Source organism: Phoca vitulina, unplaced genomic scaffold (assembly GCF_004348235.1).
Source record: "Phoca vitulina isolate PV1807 unplaced genomic scaffold, GSC_HSeal_1.0 scaffold30, whole genome shotgun sequence".
NCBI classification, from domain to species: Eukaryota; Metazoa; Chordata; class Mammalia; order Carnivora; family Phocidae; genus Phoca; species Phoca vitulina.
In genome coordinates this window covers 6,398,066-6,417,155 of record NW_022589733.1, presented here as the reverse complement: position 1 = coordinate 6,417,155, position 19,090 = coordinate 6,398,066, and the positions used below count along the sequence as shown (strand labels likewise).

Sequence of the window (19,090 nt, the reverse complement as noted above, 5' to 3'; positions counted from 1 at the left end):
TGAGCCGAAGGCAGTCGTTCAACCAACTGAGCCACCCAGGTGCCCCAGGGTACAGTATTTTTTGGTAGAATGATTAAAAAATTGCAAAAAGCTCATTAATATTCCCTACAAGGAAAAAAATGCTGGTGCTTGGGACGTGACTGTATGCATTTCAAAGTAATAATGCATATTACTTCATTTTCAAGTTCATATATATATGTATACACACATATATACATACATACACGTATACACACATATATACACACATGTATTTTTTTTTTTTTTTAAGATTTTATTTATTTGCGAGAGAGAGAATGAGAGACAGAGAGCATGAGAGGGAGGAGGGTCAGAGGGAGAAGCAGACTCCCTGCTGAGCAGGGAGCCCGATGCGGGACTCGATCCCGGGACTCCAGGATCATGACCCGAGCCGAAGGCAGTCGCTCAACCAACTGAGCCACCCAGGCGCCCCACATGTATTTTTTTTAAGTAGGCTCCATACTTAGCCCAGAGCCCAACATAGGGCTCGAACTCACAACAGTGAGATCAAGACGTGAGCCAAGATTAAGAGTCGGATGCTCAGCCAACTGAGCCACCCAGGTGCCACTTGAAGTTCATATATTTTGAGGACAGAATGTAAACTTGAGTATGGTATGTCAGACTCTCGCCTATACCATGAAATGACCATCATTCCCCAGCAGCTCTGTCATGTTTAAAATATATACGTATTACACTTTGAAGTAACGTCTTGTTAAGATAGCTGACATCAAATCTTCTCAGAGTAGTAAGTGCGTTGTGATATTTTGCTCTAGACCTCTCGAGCAGATAAATCTTACTGTTTCATACAGTATATGTGGAAATACATCAAGAAGAACAACTGTATGGGGTGCCTGGTGGCTCAGTCGGTTGGGCCTCCGACTCTTGGTTTCAGCTCAGGTCATGATCTCGCAGTTGTGTGATGGAGCCCAATGTCGGGCTCTGCACTTAGTGTGGAGTCTGCTTCAGATGCTCTCTCCCTCTCCCTCCCGCTCACTCTCTCTCTTAAATAAATAAATAAATACATAAATAAATAAATAAAAGCTTTTAAAGAAAGAACAACAGTAACAATTGTATGAGATCATGTTAAACTGGGCCAAACGAGACGACTTAGCCATCTGGTCAGCTGACAGACAATGCAGACAGGTGATACGTTTGGGATGTTCCCACATAGTGTTACCATGGTTCTGTTGCTCATCTACATGGAAGATCAGCCTTCCTAACAGCCAACTGATTTAGATATTCAAGTAACAAAAGCAAGGACCTTCCTGTTAATGGTCATATTCGTTACTCTGTCCCTAAGTCTCCCTCCTGCCTTCACTGAATCATTTGGAATATAAATATTGCTTATTTACTAAACTGTATAAATAAATGACAATCTTGACAATCAAGCGGAGGCAAAAATAAACAATAGCTTGAGCTAAGCAATGAATTAGTCTTATGATAGTCTGAAGAGAAAAAATGATTAACATTTACATGAATATATGTATATATACACACACATACATGATATTTATGTGTGGAAAGGATCTAATAGGTTACTTGTTAATATGAAATGGCTAGCTAATTTTGTTCCAGGCCTGTATCATTCCAAACACTTTTAACAAAGGTAATTTATGGTTCTGCCCTACTGTCTTGCCTATAGAACCACAAATGGAGTTTCCCACTGCTCTACATATTAATTAAACATTAGCAAAGGCCTAAGAAATTTTTCCAGAACTTCTATTTTGGGAGGTCCACATTAGGAAATAGAAATTTCCTAAACAAAATGCTCACTATTTTAATGTAGAAATGCTTTTGAAAAATTCTGAGAAAAACTACCAAAGTCTATGTTAATTTTAACTGGAAACTGACTTATCATCAATCACAATGGTATGTACCAAAGTCCTTTGACAAATATATGATTTTAGAAGAATTAAAATACAGAAAAAGTTCTTTTTCCAGATTTTATACTTGTGAGACAGAGCAGATGAAAGGCTATGTGGTCTGAACTGAACAAGGCCATTAGCAAAATAGAAGGTAGATTAAATCACTTCTCTGGAACGTATTTTAGTTTCTGCTTCAGACTCCAGACTTGGGAACATTTATGTACACCTAATTTATTAATCAGGAAAGCAATGTCTTATGCTTTTATATGGTTGTATGATTATTTATCAAGAGGAACACACAAAAAAAGAAATACAGTGAAAGTTACCAAATCCAATATGTCATCAAATATGAGGTACATCATTAGTTGATATAACGTAAAAAAAAGTGCTGCCAGTTAAACTATGGCACTATACCATTTCAAAAGTTTTTAGACTTAGTCTTATTTCAAAGGATTTGATAATTTCTTCTGCCTTGAGATACTCTGCTTGGTCCATAAAATACTTGATTGTTGCTCTGTAAGTAAATGTGAATTGCTGTCATTTCTTCAACAACAAATATTTGCTTCACTAATACTAAATTTATGCTCTGCTACTCTGTTTCCGTGCCTCTCTGCATAATCAATAACATTTTGGTTAAATACTGAAAAATAGTGTATTTTTTTTTTTTAAAGATTTTATTTATTTATTTGACAGAGAGAGACAACACAAGCAAGGGGAGTGGGAGAGGGAGAAGCAGGCTCCCCGCAGAGCAGGGAGCCCGATGTGGGACTCGATCCCAGGACCCTGGGATCATGAAAAATAGTGTATTTTTTAAAAGACATTTTAGGGGCACCTGGGTGGCTCAAGTTGGTTCAGTGCCCAACTCTTGATTTTGGCTCAGGTTGATCTCACGGTTGTGAGTTTGAGCCCTGTGTTGGGCTCTGTGCTGGGTGTGAAGCCTACTTAAAAAAAAAAAAAGAGACATTTTAAATAACGAACATGTGTAGTACTAATGTACATAGCCCAACTGGTGATGGCAATATAAATAACTATGACCAAGTGTGTGTACGCACAGATAAGTACTCCATGACCCCCATCTGGCAGATAGGTACTGAGACACACCCCACTTTGAGATTTTTTTTAAGATTTATTTATTTATTTGAGAGGGAGAGAGAGCGCGTGGAGGGAGAGGCAGAAAGAGAGGGAGAGAATCAAACAAACTCCACACTGAGTGTGGAGCCTAACGCAGGGCTCAGTCTCACAACCCTGAGATCACAATCTGAGCTGAATCCAAGAGTCAGATGTTTAACTGACTGAGCCACTCAGGCACCCCCCCAATTTCAGAGATATTAAAGTGGAAAAAATACACATCTTAGAATGATTACTTTCTTGAATAATTAGAATGTATCACTTCAAGAGTTCAGAACCCACAACTATAAAAATCTACTGCCCAAATGAATGCTGAAAGTAAATTATTGGAAGGATATGACATTAATTCATATATTTTTACTTATTGCGATTAACAGTGAACTTAAACATAAATATAAAACATTGTGGATTTATACAGATTTACTATGTGCTTATACATTTATTCTTAAAAAAAAAACAGTTAAAGAATTTTTAGGAGTCTGCTCTGGAAATAAATATATGTTGTATCAGAGCAGTAATAGTTTATACAGGAAAGAACTGGTATAGTTGTTGAATTTTTGTACATGACGGTAGATTGTGCTAAAGCAGAATGTTTTCTACATTTATGTAACCTGAGGCTTACCTAATATATGGAAGAAGTAAAAATTTTAATTAAGAAAAGAATTTTGCTATTTTCTCATCCAATAAACATTTATTGATAAAGAACTTCCAGGTACTTGGGTGATGAGTAATCACTGATCTCTGAAGGGGAATTTGGACATGTAAACAGAACATTATCAATACATGTTACTGTGCTTTGCTAAAAGTAAGTACATAAGAGGAACATCTAATGATTAAGAAAATGAATATAGATACCAACACTATACTAAGAAGATACACATTCTGTATGTGACAAGATATTTGTAAGTAGTTGACTTTAGTTATAAAAATAGAGACTGGGCGCCTGGTTGGCTCAGTTGGTTAAGTGTCTGCCTTCAGCTCAGGTCATGATCTCAGGGTCCTGGGATCGAGTCCCACATCGGGCTCCCTGCACAGCGGGGCGTCTGCTTCTCCCTCTCCCACTCCCTGTGTTCTCCCTCTCTCTCAAATAAATAAATAAAATCTTTAAATAAAAATAAAAATAGAGACTAAAGGCGAACTATGAAAAAATGTCCATAAAATCTCATAAAGTCATGTTTTCTGATTTGAACGGTTTATTCTACAATTGACACAATGCTCATGTAAGTTCCACTTAAAGATCTATTGTTGTAATTCATTCTGTTAAGGTACCATTTTCTAACTTTATGAAAATATCACATCAATCTTTTTTTTTTTTTTAAAGATTTTATTTATTTATTTGACAGAGAGAGACACAGTGAAACAGGGAACACAAGCATCAGGCAGAGGGAGAGGGAGAAGCAGGCCTCCCGCAGAGCAGGGAGCCCGATGCGGGGCTCTATCCCAGGACCCTGGGATCATGACCCGAGCCGAAGGCAGACGCTTAACGACTGAGCCACTTAGGCGCCCCACATCAATCTAATTTTAACTTGCTATTTCATTAAGCAAATACTTATGGACTGTCCATTACATCCAAAGCAACTTTGCATCCAAAGCAACTACAAAAGTCTCTGCGCTCAGGAAGGTCAGAATCTAAATCGAGGAGACGGGGTAATGCACAAGAAAAGCACATTATATATTGAATAAAATATGGTAATTGTGGCCTAAGAGAGGTACAAGCTCACCTATAAGATAATTTATAAAGAGAAGAGAACATACTTGGCAAGTTATTCAGGAAAAGCTTCTTGGAACAGTTTGCATTTGAGGGAGTCTTCTAAAAGAATTGGAAGGGAAGGCCAAAGACTTCAGGAATAGAGAAATGGCAGCAAGGGAGGAAGTACATATTTAGGGAAGGGGATGACTACTGCAGTGGGCATGGAAACGGAGAAAAGTAGAAAGTAAAGGCAGAAATGTAAGCGGGAGCACTGCTATAGGGACCTTATCAATCCAGTACAGTAAAATAAAATATTTTATATCTTTTATATTTTTATATCTTATATTTTATATATTTATATCTTTTAAGGTTGAGACAAGTATTTAGAATCAAAATAAAATTACTTCTCGATCTTCATTTCTACATTTATTGATGCCAATGACATGAGGATTGTACATCAATAGAACAGAATCCCTGCCTTCCCAAAGTTCATAATCCAGAGAGGAAGAAAACAGGTAAACAAGTAGAGATGTATGCCTTAGCAGAGATGCATACACAGCATAATGTTATATTAGATTGCAATTAATTATTTCTGGAAAAGATGGGTAAAGGCATAGAGATAGGGTGACATTTGAACTGGGCCTTCAGAGTAAAAATAAAACCACTGAATATGTTCCCAAACAGGATTTATATATATATATATATTATATATATATATATATATAAACTTATTTCAGTGGTAAACTGACTTCCTGAATGTCTAATAGTTGCTTTTTCTCCAAGACATCTCTATATTCTCCAAATAAATCCCTCAGTATATTTCTACTAAATGAATTAGGCTTCCCAGTAAGCTCTACACATAAAGAGTTTCATCTCATTTAATACGAGCAGCATTGGGCCCTACCTACAGTTTTCTATTAGTCATCCCTTCAGCATTTCTGTACAGTATTAAATTTGTGCTACATTAATTTTTACTTTGTTTATGAGCTACCCATAGCTATTTCAAATTTATATTTGGGGAAAATTCAGCTTCAGATTCACCTCCTATAGAAAGCCTCTTCTGACTCAACTGTCTGTCTTGTAACCTGTGCATCAAATAACACTCCATTATAATAATGTATTATATTTTTCTTTTCTCTCCACTAGGCTGTATACCCTTGGAGAAAAGGAACACTGCTGTCATCTTTGTATCTTAGCATAGTAGGCACATAATAAATTTTTGCTAAATCAGTCAATGACTACATAGGAATTAGAAAGAACAAGACACTTACATAAAAACAAGACAAAACAAAACATAGACCTGAGTTCTGGCTCTTCTACCTCCTAGCTTAGGACTTTGAGAAGATCACATACTACTTGTTTTCATCTGGAAAAAAACCCAAAAAACGAAAATAGCAACACAAACTATTAACTACAGTCCTCTCTGCCTCAAAGGGGAATTATAAAGTACTAAAAAAGGAAGCAGTAATCCCTATTAGGATAGGAAACAAGTTTTTTACAATCCCCGCACTCTCTTGCATTATTCCTAAAACTGGTAAGAGCACAGTGAGAACACTACAAGAAATGCCCAGAGGTGAGGGAGGACATAGCATTTCAGGAACTACTCAATAGTGTAGTGTGGCCAGAGCATACTACTAGCCAGAGATGTCGAGGCAGGCAGAGGTCAGATATCCAAGGGGCTTTAAATTAGCCATGTTAATAATTCTGGACTTTATCCTAGAGGAAATAGGAAGCTATTTCACTGTTTAAAATTTCTTCTCTGGTGTAACACTTGACTAACATTTTTACTGTGGTAAAATTATAATCACTGGCAGCTATTAACATTTGAAGTTATTTTAAGATAGCAAATAGCAACTCTCTCAATGACAGTGACCAAAACACTTAAGTTGTACCCAGAAACATTTTTTAAAGACTAAAATGATAATGATAGGAGATATCTGTCATTTTAAAGAATATCTTTACTTCGCAAAATAAAAAGCTGGCAAATTCGAATTCACCATTTCTTTGTTAAAAAAAAAAAAGAAAAAAAAAGGTCTATGAACTTCTAGAACAACTCCTGTTAAGGTATTCAAACCATATTTGAATACCTGTTAAAAAGTTTTTTAGAAGTTCAATTTTCCTCCCGCCTTCCTAGGCATCTATTTAGAGATTGTTTAAAATAAACCTAATTATGACAACCTTCAAATTCTTGAAGACTTAGGTCTCCCCTACAGCTTCTCTTTTCAAAGCTACAAGCAAAATATTTCCAGCTTATTGAAATGTGAAAAATCCTATCTAAAAAATAAAAAGAGATACTACAAAATTCCCTCAGATGAATAAAATTGAAAACACAACATAGCAAAACTTATGAGATAATGCAAAAACAATGCTCTAAGAGAAACATACTTGTAAACAACTACATTAAAAATATCTAATTGATAACCTAACTGTACACTTTAAGGAAATGAGCAAACTAAGTCCAAAGGAAGGAGAAAGAAATAATGAAGATTAGAGCGGAGATAAATGAAATAAAGAAGAGAAAGACAATAAAGGAAAATCAATGAAATTTAACATTAGTTTTCTGAAAAGATCAACAAAATTCACAGATCTTTAACTAGACTGGCTAAGAGAGAAGATCCAAATTACTAAAAATAGAATCAAAAGAGAATATTAATATAGACTTTTACTTTACAATATAGACTTTACAAGTCTATATAAGGACTATATAAGCCCTTTTTATGTAAGAATAGTTAAGTCCTTTTTATAGAAGAATAGTATTATAAGAATAATATGAACAACTGTACACCAACAAATTGGATAAACCTAGATGAAATGGAAAAATTGTACGTCACATAAGCTACCCAAATTGATTAGAAAAGAAGTAGAAAATCTAAATAGACCTAAAACAAGTAAGATTGAATCTGTAATCAAAAACCTCCCAACAAAGAAAAGCCCAGGACCAGATGGTTTTAATGGTGAATTCTACCAAATATTTAAAGAATTGACACCAATTCCTCTCAAATTCTTCCACAAAAGTGAAAAGTCAGAAGTACTCTCTAACTCATTTTGTGAAGCTAACATTACCCTGATAATGATGCCAAAGACATTACAACCCAAAACCAAAAAACAGAACAAGACACTAAAGACTAATACCTCTTATGAATACAGATGCAGAAATTGTCAACAAAATACTAGCAGACCAAATCCAGCAGCATATTACACATATACATATACGTACAGATACAGTATATTATAGGAACAAGTAGGAATTATCCTAGGCATGTAAAGGTAATTAAGATACTTTGTAATACACTGCATTAATAAAATAAAGGTAAAAGCACATCATCATCATATCAATTGATACAAAAAAAGCATTTGACAAAATCTAACACCCTTCCAACACCCTTTCATGATTAAAATACTGAATAAAATAGGAATAGAAAGGAATTTCCTCAACATGATAAAGGCCATGTATGAACAACTTAGAGCTAATATCAAACTCAATGATAGAGAATTAAAAAAGAGAATTTGCCCCAAGATCAGGAACAAGACAAGGAAGCCCACTTTCACCACTTCTATCCAATACAGAACGAAAGATCCAGCCAGAGAAAATAGGCAAGAAAGGACAATAAAAGGCATCTAAAATAGAATGGAAGAAGTACAATTATCTTTTTCACAGATAACATGATCTTATAGGTAGAAAACTGTAAATAACACACACACATACACACACGCATGTAAACAAACTGCTAGAGCTAATAAATTCAGCAAAATTCTAGGATACAAATCTATGCAGAAAGATCAGTTGTATTTCTGTAAGACAGCAATCAACGTTCTGGAAAGGAAATTAAAAACAATTCCATTTACGATAGCATTAAAAAAATAAAAATTTAGGAATAAATTTAATGAAGGACATGTAAGATGTGTACACTGAAGACTGCATATCGTTTTGAAGACAAAACAGTGCTGAAAGGAATTAAAGTAGATCTAAATCAATGGAAAGACATCCTGTGTACATGGATTGAAAGACTTAATATTGTTAAGACAACAATACTGCCCAAACCAGTCTACACATTCAATGCATTTCCTATCAAAATCAATGATTTTTTGCATATATAGAAAAACTCATCCTAAAATTCATATGGAATTCCAAGGGACCCAGAATAACCAAAACAATCTTGAAAAAGAACGAAGTTAGAAGACCCACACTTCCCACTTTCAAAACTTACTACAAAACTACAGTAATCAAAACAATGTGTTATTGGCATAAGGACAGACATACAGACCAATGGAATAGAAAGCCCAAAAATAAACCCTCACATGGTCAATTGATTTTTGACAAGGGTGCCAAGAACATTCAATGGGGAAAAAACAGTCTCTTCTACAACTGATGTTGGGAAAACTAGATAGCCACCTGCAAAAGAAAAAAGCTGAACTCTTACTTTATACCATTAAAAAAAAAATTCAAAGGAAATAAATCAAAGATCTAAATTTAAGAGCTAAAACTATAACACTATTAGAAGAAAACATAGGGGCAAATCTTCATGATTTTGGAAGGGAGGCGGAGCAAGATGGCGGAGGAGTAGGAGACCTGGATTTCCTCTCCTCTCAGGAATTCAGCTGCATAGGGATCAAACCATTCTGAACACCTACAAACTCAACAGGAGATCGAAGAAAAGAATAGCAACAACTCTCTGAACAGAAAAGTGACCACTTTCTGGAAGGTAGGACATGTGGGGAAGTGAATCCGAGGCGTTATTCGGGAGGATAGACGGCGGGGGAGGGGCCTCTGTCGGCTGCTTCTGGCAAGTGATAGAGCCACGGAGCACAAAATCGGAACTTTTAGAAGTCTACTCCGCTGAGGGACGTCACTCTGGTGGCGAAGTGGGGGGTGGAACCCTCGCGGGACAGTGTGGTCTCAGGACCCTCGGGGTCACAGAAAGACCGGCGGTGCCTGAGTGCGGCAGAGCTCCCAGGTATCGGAGCAGGGAAGCCGGCTGCAGAGACGGAGCCCAGGCGCGGGCTCTCAGCTCGGGGTTGCTATAAACCGTGATCCGCGGCACAGTCGGGCCACTGCTCCTCCAGCAGGGACCCAACAAGCGGCAGATCCGGGGAGACTCACCTTCTTCCCCCGGGAGGAGAGGTGCGGGAGCGCACCGCGGGGATCTGCTGGGTTTGGAGACTCCACCCGGGGTCGGGAGCCAGATAGAAAGGCGCGGTCACAGGCCGGGTGAGCGCGGAGTGTGGCCGGAGACCGGGGAGACGGGAGTGACTGACTGCTTTTCTCTGGGGGCTCGCTGAGGAGCGGGACCCCGAGTTCTCGACTCCTCCGGGGCGGAGACTGGGAGGCCGCCATTTTCACTCTCCGCCTCCAAAGCTGTACGGAAAGCTTGCAGGGAACAAAAGCTCCCGAGAGCAAACCCAAGCAGATTACTTAGCCTGGACCGGCAAGGGCGGGGCAATTTTGCCTCCCGCAAAGACATTTGGGAACCACGGCAACAGGCCCCTCCCCCAGAAGATCAGCGAGAACAGTCAGCCAAGACCAAGTTTACCCATCAATGAGAACGGCAGAACTCCAGCGCTAGGGGAATACTGCACATAGAATTCATGGCTTTTTTACCATGATTCTTTAGTCTTTCAAAGTTAATTATTTTTTTTAACTGTCTTTTTTTTTTTTTTGAATTTTTCTTTTTCCCTTTTTCAACCAACATCTTATCAATCCCTTTTTTTAAAAAAAAACATTTTTATTTTTCATTTTTAAAGTCATATTCTATCCCTTCATAGTAGTTACCCGTATTTTTGGCATATATATATAAGTTGTTCTCTCTTTAAAATCTTGAGATAGTTTCTTCTAACAGATCAAAATATACTCTAAATCTCTAGTGTATGGTTTTTTTCTACTCCCCTGCCTGATCACATTCTCTCCCTTTTTTCTTTCTTTTTTTTTTTTAATCCTCTTCTTTCTTTTTTCAAACAACTTATCAAATCCTTTTTTAAAATTTTTTATAATTTCCATCTTTACAGTCATATTCCATCCCTTCATCATATCAACCCTTATTTTTGTACATATATAAGTTTTTCTTTCTTTAAAATTTTGGGAGGGACTTTCTTTTAACAGACCAAAATACACCCAAAATCTAGTGTGTGGCACTGATCTATAAACCAGCCTGATCATATTTGATCACATTCTGTTTTTGTTTTGTTTTGTTTTGTTCTGCTTTTGTTTGTTTTTATCTTTATCTTTATCTTTTTCTTTTTTCTTTTTTTCTTTCTTTTTCTTTTTTCTCTCTTTCCCTTTCTTTTCCCACTGCTTCAGGTCTTTTCTGATTTGTTTAGAGTATATTTTCTGGGGACGTTGTTACCCTGCTAGCATTTTGTTCTCTCATTAATCTATTCTCCTCTGCACAAAATGACAAGACGGAAAAAATCACCTCAACAAAAAGAACAAGAGGTAGTACCGACTGCCAGGGACCTACTCAATACGGACATTAGTACGATGTCAGATCTAGAGTTCAGAATCATCACTTTAAAGATACTAGCTGGGCTTGAAAAAAGCATGGAAGTTATTAGAGAAACCCTTTCTGGAGAAGTAAAAGAACTAAAATCGAACCAAGTAGAAATCAAAAAGGCTATTAATGAGGTGCAATCAAATATGGGGGCGCTAACTGCTAGGATAAATGAGGCAGAAGAAAGAAACAGTGAGATAGAAGACCAAATGATGGAAAATAAAGAAGCTGAGAAAAAGAGAGATAAACAACTACTGGATCATGAGGGCAGAATTCAAGAGATAAACGATACCATGAGACGAAACAACATTAGAATAATTGGGATCCCAGAAGAAGAAGAAAGAGAGAGAGGGGCAGAAGGTATAATGGAGCAAATTATAGCAGAGAAAATTTGGGGAAGGAAACAGGCATCAAAATCCAGGAAGCACAGAGAACCCCTCTCAAAATCAATAAAAATACGTCAACACCCCGACATCTAATAGTAAAACTTACGAGTCTCAGAGACAAAGAGAAAATCCTGAAAGCAGCTCGGAAGAAGAGATTTGTAACCTACAATGGTAGAAACATTAGATTGGCAACAGACTTATCCACAGAGACCTGGCAGGCCAGAAAGGACTGGCAGGACATATTCAGAGCACTAAATGAGAAAAATATGCAGCCAAGAATACTATATCCAGCTAGGCTGTCATTGAAAATTGAAGGAGAGATAAAAAGCTTCCAGGACAAACAAAAACTAAAGGAATTTGCAAACACGAAACCAGCCCTACAAGAAATATTGAAAGGGGTCCTCTAAGCAAAGAGAGAGCCTAAAAGCAACATAGACCAGAAAGGAACACAAACAATATACAGTAACAGTCACTTTACAGGCAATACAATGGCATTAAATTCCTATCTTTCAATAGTTACCCTGAATGTAAATGGGCTAAATGCCCCAATCAAAAGACACAGGCTATCAGATTGGATTAAAAAACAAGACCCATCGATATGCTGTCTGCAAGAGACTCATTTTAGACCCAAAGACACCCCCAGATTTAAAGTGAGGGGGTGGAAAACCATTTACCATGCTAATGGACACCAGAAGAAAGCTGGGGTGGCAATCCTTATATCAGACAAATTAGATTTTAAACCAAAGACTGTAATAAGAGATGAGGAAGGACACTATATCATACTTAAAGGGTCTATCCAACAAGAAGATCTAACAATTGTAAATATCTATGCCCCTAACATGGGAGCAGCCAATTATATAAGGCAATTAATAACAAAAGCAAAGAAACACATCAACAATACAATAATAGTGGGGGATTTTAACACCCCCCTCACTGAAATGGACAGATCGTCTAAGCAAAAGATCAACAAGGAAATAAAGACTTTAAATGACACACTGGACCAAATGGACTTCACAGACATATTCAGAACATTCCATCCCAAAGCAATGGAATACACATTCTTCTCTAGTGCCCATGGAACATTCTCCAGAATAGATCACATCCTAGGTCATAAATCAGGTCTCAACTGGTACCAGAAGATTGGGATCATCCCCTGCATATTTTCAGACCACAATGCTTTGAAACTAGAACTCAATCACAAGAGGAAAGTCAGAAAGAACTCAAATACATGGAGGCTAAAGAGCATCCTACTGAAGAATGAATGGGTCAACCAGGAAATTAAAGAAGAATTAAAAAAATTCATGGAAACCAATGAAAATGAAAACACAACTATTCAAAATCTTTGGGATACAGCAAAGGCAGTCCTAAGAGGAAAGTATATAGCAATACAAGCCTTTCTCAAGAAACAAGAAAGGTCTCAAGTACACAACGTAACCCTACACCTAAAGGAGCTGGAGAAAGAACAGCAAATCAAGCCTAAACCCAGCAGGAGAAGAGAAATAATAAAGATCAGAGCAGAAATCAATGAAATAGAAACCAAAAGAACAGTAGAACAGATCAACGAAACTAGGAGCTGGTTCTTTGAAAGAATTAACAAGATTGATAAGCCCCTGGCCAGACTTATCAAAAAGAAAAGAGAAATGACCCAAATCAACAAAATCATGAATGAAAGAGGAGAAATCACAACCAACACCAAAGAAATACAAACAATTATAAGAACATATTATGAGCAACTCTATGCCAGCAAATGAGATAACCTGGAAGTAATGGATGCATTCCTAGAGATGTATCAACTACCAAAACTGAACCAGGAAGAAATAGAAAACCTGAACAGACCTATAACCACTAAGGAAATAGAAGCAGTCATCAAAAATCTCCCAAAACACAAAAGCCCAGGGCCAGATGGCTTCCCAGGGGAATTCTACCAAACATTTAAAGAAGAATTAATACCTATCCTTCTGAAACTGTTCCAAAAAATAGAAATGGAAGGAAAACCTCCAAACTCATTTTATGAGGCCAGCATTACCTTGATCCCAAAACCAGACAAAGACCCCATCAAAAAGGAGAATTACAGACCAATATCCCTGATGAACATGGATGCAAAAATTCTCACCAAAATACTAGCCAATAGGATCCAACAGTACATTAAAAAGATTATTCACCACGACCAAGTCGGATTTATCCCTGGGCTGCAAGGTTGGTTCAACATCCGCAAATCAATCAACGTGATACAATACATTAACAAAAGAAAGAACAAGAATCATATGATCCTCTCAATAGATGCAGAAAAAGCATTTGACAAAGTACAGCATCCTTTCTTGATCAAAACTCTTCAGAGTATAGGGATAGAGGGTACATACCTCAATATCATAAAAGCCATCTATGAAAAACCCACAGCGAATATCATTCTCAATGGGGAAAAACTGAGAGCTTTCCCCCTAAGGTCAGGAACGCGGCAGGGATGTCCACTATCACCACTGCTAATCAACATAGTATTGGAAGTCCTAGCCACAGCAATCAGACAATAAAAAGAAATCAAAGGCATCCAAATTGGCAAAGAAGAAGTCAAACTCTCACTCTTTGCAGATGATATGATACTTTATGTGGAAAATCCCAAAGACTCCACCCCAAAACTGCTAGAACTCATACAGGAATTCAGTCAAGTGGCAGGATATAAAATCAATGCACAGAAGTCAGTGGCATTCCTATACACCAACAACAAGTCAGAAGAAAGAGAAATTAAGGAGTCGATCCCATTTACAATTGCACCCAAAACCATAAGATACTAGGAATAAATCTAACCAAAGAGGCAAAGGATCTGTACTCAGAAAACTATAAAATACTCATGAAAGAAATTGAGGAAGACACAAAGAAATGGAAAAACGTTCCATGCTCATGGATTGGAAGAACAAATATTGTGAAGATGTCAATGCTACCTAGAGCAATCTACACATTCAATGCAATCCCCATCAAAATACCATCCACTTTCTTCAAAGAAATGGAACAAATAATCCTAAAATTTGTATGGAACCAGAAAAGACCCCGCATAGCCAGAGGAATGTTGAAAAAGAAAAGCAAAGCTGGCGGCATCACAATTCCGGACTTCCAGCTCTACTACAAAGCTGTCATCATCAAGACAGTATGGTACTGGCACAAAAACAGACACATAGATCAATGGAACAGAATAGAGAGCCCAGAAATGGACCCTCAACTATATGGTCAACTAATCTTCGACAAAGCAGGAAAGAATGTCCAATGGAAAAAAGACAGTCTCTTCAACAAATGGTGTTGGGAAAATTGGACAGCCACATGCAGAAGAATGAAACTGGACCACTTCCTTACACCACACACAAAAATAGACTCCAAATGGTTGAAAGACCTAAATGTGAGACAGGAGTCCATCAAAATCCTAAAGGAGAACACAGGCAGCAACCTCTTTGACCTCAGCCGCAGCAACTTCTTCCTAGAAACATCGCCAAAGGCAAGGGAAGCAAGGGCAAAAATGAACTATTGGGACTTCATCAAGATAAAAAGCTTTTGCAAAGCAAAGGAAATAGTCAACAAAACCAAAAGACAACTGACAGAATGGGAGAAGATATTTGCAAATGACATATCAGATAAAGGGCTAGTATCCAAAATCTATAAAGAACTCATCAAACTCAACACCCAAAGAACAAAGAATCCAATCAAGAAATGGGCAGAAGACATGAACAGACATTTTTCCAAAGAAGACATCCAAACGGCCAACAGACACATGAAAAAGTGTTCAATATCGCTCGGCATCAGGGAAATCCAAATCAAAACCTCAATGAGATACCACCTCACACCAGTCAGAATGGCTAACATTAACAAGTCAGGAAATGACAGATGTTGGCGGGGATGCGGAGAAAGGGGAACCCTCCTACACTGTTGGTGGGAATGCAAGCTGGTGCAGCCACTCTGGAAAACAGTATGGAGGTTCCTCAAAAAGTTGAAAATAGAGCTACCATATGATCCAGCAATTGCACTCCTGGGTATTTACCCCAAAGATACAAAAGTAGGGACCCGAAAGGGTACGTGCACCCCGATGTTTATAGCAGCAATGTCCACAATAGCCAAACTGTGGAAAGAGCCAAGATGTCCATCGACAGATGAATGGATAAAGAAGAGGTGGTATATATATACAATGGAATATTATGCAGCCATCAAAAGGAATGAGATCTTGCCATTTGCAACGACGTGGATGGAACTGGAGGGTATTATGCTGAGCGAAATAAGTCAAACAGAGAAAGACATGTATCATATGACCTCACTGATATGAGGAATTCTTAATCTCAGGAAACAAACTGAGGGTTGCTGGAGTGGGGGGTGGGGTGGGAGGGATGGGGTGACTGGGTGATGGACACCGGGGAGGGTATGTGTTCTGGTAAGCGCTGTGAATTGTGCAAGACTGTTGAATCTCAGATCTGTACCTCTGAAACAAATAATGCAATATATGTTAAGAAAGAAAAAAAGAAGAAGAAGAATGTAGCAGGAGGGGAAGAATGAAGGGGGGGAAATCGGAGGGGGAGAAGAACCATGAGAGACGATGGACTCTGAAAAACAAACTGAGGGTTCTAGAGGGGAGGGGGGTGGGAGGATGGGTTAGCCTGGTGATGGGTATTGAGGAGGGCACGTTCTGCATGGAGCACTGGGTGTTATGCACAAACAATGAATCATGGAACACTATATCTAAAACTAATGATGTAATGTATGGGGATTAACATAACAATAAAAAAATTAAAAAAAAAATCTTCATGATTTTGGACTGGCAATGGTTTCTTAAATTCTTAACACCAAAAAAAAAAAAAAAAAAACGGGTAACAAAAGAAAAAAAAGACAGATGAATTGGGCTTCATAAAAATTAAAAACTTGTGCACCAAAGAATACTATCAACAGAGTAAAAAGTAACCCGCAGAACGGGACAAAATATATGCAAATCATGTATCTGGTAAAAGTTTAATATCCAGAATTTATAAAGAACTCCTACAAACTCACTACTATAAAGATAAACAACCCAACTTAAATAAAAATGGACAAAGGACTTCAATATACATTTATCCAAAAAGATACAGGAATGGCCAATAAACAGAGATACTCAACATCAGTCATTAGGACAATGCAAACCAAAATCACAATGAGATATCATTTCACAACTACTAAGAATATTATTTTTCAAATGAAAAATAACAAGCATTTGAAAGGATGTGGAAAAATTGGCAATCTCATACATCGCTGTTAGCAATGTAAAATGGCACAGCCACTATGGAGAAGTGCAGTGGTTCCACAAAAAGTTAAACACAGAATTACCACATAACCCAGCAATTCTACTCCTATATACTCTATACCCAAAAGAATTAAAAACAGGGACTCAAATATTTATATGCAAATGTTCATAGTAGCATTATCCACAATAGCCAAAAGTTCAAAAACAATCCAAGTGTCCATCAACAGACGAACAAAATCTTTAGATACCTAAAATGGAATGTGATCCAACCGTGAAAAGGGGTAAAGTTCTGATATATGCTACAGTGTGAATGAACCTTGAAAACATTACGCCAAGTATAATAAGTAGACACAAAAGGGAAAATATTGTATGATTCCACTTACATGAAATACCTAGATTAGGCAAATTTATAGAGATAAAAAGATTACATACTACCAGAGGCTGGGGAGAGGGAAAAAAGAGAAGATAGTAGTGATGGTTGCACAATATTGTGAGTGGAATTAATGTCACTAAATTGTACATATAATACATTAAAAAAAATAAATTTAATATTTTTAATTAAAAAATAAAAGCCAGATATGTTCCTTTCTCAAGGCCTTTGTATTTGCTATGTACACTCTTCCCTCATTTCATTCAGTTCTTTTCTCAAAAGTAACTTTCTCAATGAGGCCATTCCTGACCACCCTCTCTAAAATGTCATCATTTCCTGTCCTTATCTGAAATTAAATTTTTAAAATACCTTTTAATTAAAAAAAGACCATGATTTTTCCTCCTCTTGAAGACATCAATCATAACGTTCTATATCTAAAATTCCTTTAAAAAATTATATGAAGGACAATCATTAAGTTGTAGTAATATTCTCATTTTTAAATGTTTTAGGCTAATATGACCTTAACATATAACATGAGTACTAGCAAAAATTAGAACCCAACTAAGACCAAGCCTGTTATATCTAATTGTACGTTTCCAACTCATTTAAAAAATGTTTATACGAATCAGTGGTATCATCATATGCCTAAATTTGTCTTTGCCCTCTCAACATATATTCTTGCTCATTTTATTCCCTTCCTAAATATCAATGCCCCTCTACCCTTTTTGCTTCTATTCTCCCATAGGTAATCCATGCTCAACCATGTTGAAATGTTGCCTAAATTCAAACACTCTCACATCTCCATTAATATGTACAAGAGGTTCTCTAAGCCTACAACACTGCCCCCCACCTCCCACTTCCTCCATTTGATAAAGTAATGTCTTTGAGATTAAACTCAAGTACTACTATCTCTAGGTAGCGTGCATGTACATGTACACACACACACTCCTCAAACTGGTAGGCACTCATTTTTTGTGTCTCACACCTTACATACCGTATTATCATTCTTGGTCTGGTAGTACACCTATAATGTCTACTTCAGTAGATCGAACTTACTAAATCTGTCTTCTCTACTAAACATGAGTGCAGAGATTGGTCTTATTCATCTCTGTATCCCTAGTATCTACTAGTACAATTCCTGGCACATAGTAAATACTCAAATGCTTTCAAGAATTCAATAATGTCGGGGCACCCGGATGGCTCAGTCAGTTAAGTATCTGCCTTTGGCTTAGGTCATGATCCCAGGGTCCTGGGAATTGAGCCCCACATTGGGCTCCCTGCTCAGTGGGGAGTCTGCTTCTCCCTCTTCCGCCACCCCTCCCCCTCCATCTGTGCTCTCTGTCTCACTCTCTATCAAATAAATAAAATATTTTAAAAAATACAATAATGTAACACAAAACAAATCAAAACTCCTTGATCCTTGGGCGCCTGGGTGGCTCAGTTGGTTAAGCAACTGCCTTCGGCTCAGGTCATGATCCTGGAGTCACAGGATCGAGTCCCGCATCGGGCTCCCTGCTCGGCAGGGAGTCTGCTTCTCCCTCTGACCCTCCCCCCTCTCATGCTCTCTCTCTCTCATTCTCTCTCTCAAATAAATAAATAAAAAATCTAAAAAAAAAAAACAAACAAAAAAAACCTCCTTGATCCTTAATAGTTACTCCAAAGGCTGAGATTCAAAAGCATTCTAAGCAATAATATATCATTTTTATGCTTTAAGAAGCTCCCACTGAACTGTCCACTTAAAAATAGTTAAAATAGGGGCACCTGGGTGGCTCAGTCGGTTAAGCGTCTGCCTTCAGCTCAGGTCATGATCCCAGAGTCCTGGGATCAAGCCCTGCATCATCGCATCATTGGGCTCCTTGCTCAGTGGGGAGCCTGTTTCTCCTTCTGCCCCCTCCTCCCCTGC

At 37.7% G+C, this 19,090-nt stretch overlaps 1 protein-coding gene across 10 annotated transcripts in view; it reads right to left on the bottom strand.

Moving 5' to 3' along the window:
* The window catches only part of CHD9 (chromodomain helicase DNA binding protein 9), a 217,198-nt gene that overhangs the window by 137,231 nt on the left and 60,877 nt on the right, over positions 1-19,090 (bottom strand). The gene's annotated exons all lie outside the window — the stretch shown is intronic.